This window comes from Mandrillus leucophaeus, unplaced genomic scaffold (genome assembly GCF_000951045.1).
Source record: "Mandrillus leucophaeus isolate KB7577 unplaced genomic scaffold, Mleu.le_1.0 Scaffold354, whole genome shotgun sequence".
Taxonomy (NCBI): domain Eukaryota; kingdom Metazoa; phylum Chordata; class Mammalia; order Primates; family Cercopithecidae; genus Mandrillus; species Mandrillus leucophaeus.
In genome coordinates, this window is record NW_012103743.1 from 1,462,850 (window position 1) to 1,467,070 (window position 4,221).

Here is a 4,221-nt window from a genome sequence, read left to right on the forward strand (position 1 = left end):
ATGTCCAGGACTTTTTGCCTCTTCCAAGGCCTGATTGTTGAAGTTCTCTTTTGATTCCAGGAGCCACCCAATACACTTCCAGTACATTCTCTTTCTTTGCTTAGGGTTGCTTCTGTTACAGAGCATACAGATATCAGCACCCAAGAGCTGACTGCAGACAACAGACCTTGTTATGAGTTGAATTGTTATAAGTTGAATCGCAAACCCCACGCAAAAAAGTCTTGAAGTCCTGACCTCTAGGATGTCTGATTGCAAACTTAATTGGAAATAGGGTCTTTACAGATATAATCAAGTTAAAATGGGATAATCAGGCTGGGCCCTAATAGTAATATAATGTGACTGATGTCATTTAAAAAGGGGAGTTTGGACACGGAAACAGACAAATACAGAGGAAAGACAATGTGGAGACACACAGGGAAAATTCTATGTCAAGATGATGGCACTGCAGGTGATGCGTGGGGTTATGAATGGGCCACACCCAAACTACCCATGCCCGCTGATGGTGGGAGCTCAGGAGCAGGTGCTGGCAGTTAGTCGGAACTACCTCTCCCAGCCTTGCCGTACATACATCACGGCATCAAGAGTCCATGGTCCACTTGTGATCTTAGATCATGTTAAGTTTCCCATAGACGCTGAGATTGTCCACTGGACATTACTAGATGGCACAAAGAGACAAGGGCAAGTTCTAGAAGTTGGTGGCTCCAAGGCAGTTGTTCAGGTATTTCAAAGGACTAGGGATATTCCCCTAATATCAGTGTCTGAGAATATGCTTGGTTGGGTATTCATTGAATCGGGAAAACCCACTGACAGAGGTCCTCTTGTACTGGCTGAAGATTTCTTTGATATCATGGGATGGCCAATCAATCCTCAATGTCAAATCTACCCAGAGGAGATAATTCGGACCAGCATTTCAGCCATAGTTAGTGTGAACAGTATTGCCGGGGCAGAAAATTTTTATCTTCTCTGCTGCTGGGTTACTACACAAAGATTGCAGCTCAAATCTGCCGCCAGACTGGTTTGCTAAATAAATCCAAAGATGTAGACTACACTGAGGAAAATTTTCCAATTGTATTTGCTGCTAGGGATGTAAACATGGAAACTGCCTGGTTCTTCAAATCTGGTGTTGAAGAAAATGGCTCAATGGACAACATCTGCCTATTTTTGAACTTAGCTAATGACCCAACTATTGGATTATCATCCCTCACTGGTTCTAACCACAGCCGAATTTCTGGCGTATCAATGTGAGAAACATGTATTGGTTATCCTAACAGATATGAGTTCATCTACTGAAGCACTTCAAGAGGTTTCTACAAGCCAGAGAAGAGGTTCCTGGTTGACCGGGCTTCCCAGGTTACACTGATACAGACTTAGCCACTATATATGAACATGCAGGTCGAGGAGAAGGTAGAAATGGCTCGATTACTCAAATTCCTACTCTTACCATGCCTACCAATGATATCATTCACTCATCTCTGACCTGACTGGGACAGATCTATGTGGATAGACAGCTACACAACAGAGAGATTTACCCACCTATCAAGGTGCTGCCTGAACTATCACTGTTCATGAAGTCTGCTATTGGAGAAGGAATGACCAGGAAGGATCATGCAGATGTATGTAAACAGCTGTATGCAAACTATTGGGAAGGATGTACAAGCCATGATTGCTGTAGTTGGAGAAGAAGCCCTTAGCTCAGATGGTCTTCTTGACTTGGAATTTCCACAGAAGTTTGAGAGGAACTTTATTTTTCAGGGTCCTCATGAAAATCACACTGTCTATGAGACTTTGGATACTGGTTGGCAACTGCTCCGAATCTTCCCCAAAGATATGCTGGAGAGAACCCCTCAGAGCACCTGTGTTGGTCAGGGCTCTCCAGAGGGACAGAATTAGTAGGATAGATATCTATATAAAGGGGAATTTCTTAAGGAGTATCGATTCACACGCTCACAAGATATAGTCCCACAATAAACCATCCGCAAGCTGAGGAGCAAGGAAACCAATCCAAGCCCCAAAACCTCAAAAGTAAGGAAGCTGACAGTGCAGCCTTTAGTCTGTGGTCGAAGGACCAAGAGTCCCAAAGCTGAAGAATTGGAGTCTGATGTTCAAGGCCAGGAAGCATCCAGAATGGGAGAAAGATGCAGGCTGGAAGACTAAGCTAGTCTAGTCCTTCTACGTTCCTCTGCCTGCTTTCATCCCAGCCACGTTGGCAGCTGATTAGATGGTGCCCACCCAAATTGAGGGTGGGTCTCCCCTCCCAGTCCAACTCAAATGTTAGTATCCTTTGGCAACACCCTCACAGACACACCCAGGAACAATACTTTGCATCCTTCAATCCAATCAAGTTGACACTAAGTATTAACCATCACAGCACCTAAGCAAATTTTACCCTTGAGACTTTGCAAAGCATTGGCTGTTGTTTCATCACTGCTTAATATACTTGTGAAATACTGGTTCTGTTTTCTTTATTCCTTTAGCACTCCCCTAGCCTCACCTTTGTGTTGGAGTTTACTATGTTAACCTATAATTAAAAACAAAGAATAGGTAACATATTGTTCCAGTGTTGAATGCTTTAAACTGCTAATGGACTTTATTCCCTATTCAGAAAACCTGGGTCTTCAGTGCTTTGCTTAAAGTAGCTGCAGGGATGAGGTGATGTTTTCTTATTGATGTTTGCATTGTACACAGTGGTATAGTTAGTTATCTAATAATGTCCTCATTATCTGGGTCTCTTAGACCTTACCTCTCAATCTCCTCGAGAGTAGCAGCCTCTGCGCTATAATGCTTTGGTCTCTAAATTAGGGGCAAGATCAGGTCTAAAAGATGACTCTTTTCAAAACAGCCAAGATGCTCTTTCTTGAGCATTTTCTTTTGGGTTGTTGATGTGCCTGTGGGTCTGTGCTGCTGCTCTAATCAAATGGTTTCTTTGGTTGGTTGGTTGGTTGTGTCTGTTTGTTTGTTTGTTTGTTTTTGAGACAGAGTCTTGCTCTGTTGCCCAGGCTGGATTGCAGTGGTGTGAGCACAGCTCACTGCAGCCTCGAACTCCCGGGCTCAAGCAATCCTCCTACCTCAGTCTCCCAAGTAGGTGGGACTACAGGCATGTGCTACCACATGCAGCTAATTTTTAAAAAACTTTTTGTGGAGACAGGGTCTCACTATGTTGCGTAAGCTGGTCTTGAACCCCTGGGCTCAAGTGATCCTCCCTCCTCGGCCTCCCAAAGTTTTGAGATCATAGGCATGAGCCATTACCCCCAGCCTAGCAGATGATTTTGACTGTCTACTTGCTCTTTCTTATACAATAAACAGATGAGTAAAAGGAATTTCCTTTTCCTTTTTATTGCATATGCATTGAGATTCCTGTGTCTTACAGCTCTCCCTCTCTGAGAAACACACAGAATCCTACAACTTTTGCACAGCCAGTATTTATCTGGTAGCAGTGAAAAGCCTTGTCTTGTCTTTGGTGACCTTTACTGAGTTTCCATGCAGAGGAATCACATGACTAAAATCATTAATAGAGTGGTTGCTTGGGGTACAACAAGAGAAGAAAGAAAAACCTATAGCCATTCTACATTCTGACATGTGAATAGTGGTTTAAGTTTCTAAAGTGTTTGCCAGATGCTGAAGGCAAGGTGAGAAGCAAAGGTTCTTATGTTTGTGGATATTTTAAATTCTGTTAGGAAGCAGCCTTTGGAAAATCACTGATTTGTTTCTGCTTTCTGACCTACTTCTGCCTTTTCAGGGTAATCTTGTGGCACAGGTGGTGGCATTTAGAAGTTTTGGAGTTTTATTCCTGCTCCTTCCCAATGCAAGCCCTGAGCTGTCTTCTATGCAGTTGTGCCTTATTAACTGTTTGGTCTCTCTGTGTGTTCCTCGTCACTTGGGTGTGATAGCAACTTCCCTACTCCATGCATTCTACCTTTCAAATTGTGTAAATTTCTTCTCTTTTTTTTCTCTGAGGGTGTACGGTACAGGGGAAGTCAATATAATTATATTTTAATGTAGAAAATGTGGTATTTGGATATAAAATGAAAATATATGTTGGCCAGGCATGGTGGCTCATGCCTGTAATCCAGGCACTTTGGGAGGCTGAGGTGGGCAGATCACAAGGTCAGGAGTTTGAGACCAGCCTGCCAACATGGTGAAGCCCTGCCTCTACTAAAATACAAAAATTAGCTGACTGTGGTAGCATGCGCCTGTAGTCCCAGCTACTTGGGAGGCTGAGGC

General features: G+C 43.3%; 1 pseudogene; it reads left to right on the forward strand.

Annotated features, from left to right (window-relative positions):
* The first annotated feature begins 436 nt into the window (after positions 1–436).
* The window catches only part of LOC105546344, a 38,379-nt pseudogene continuing 34,594 nt past the window's right edge, over positions 437–4,221 (forward strand).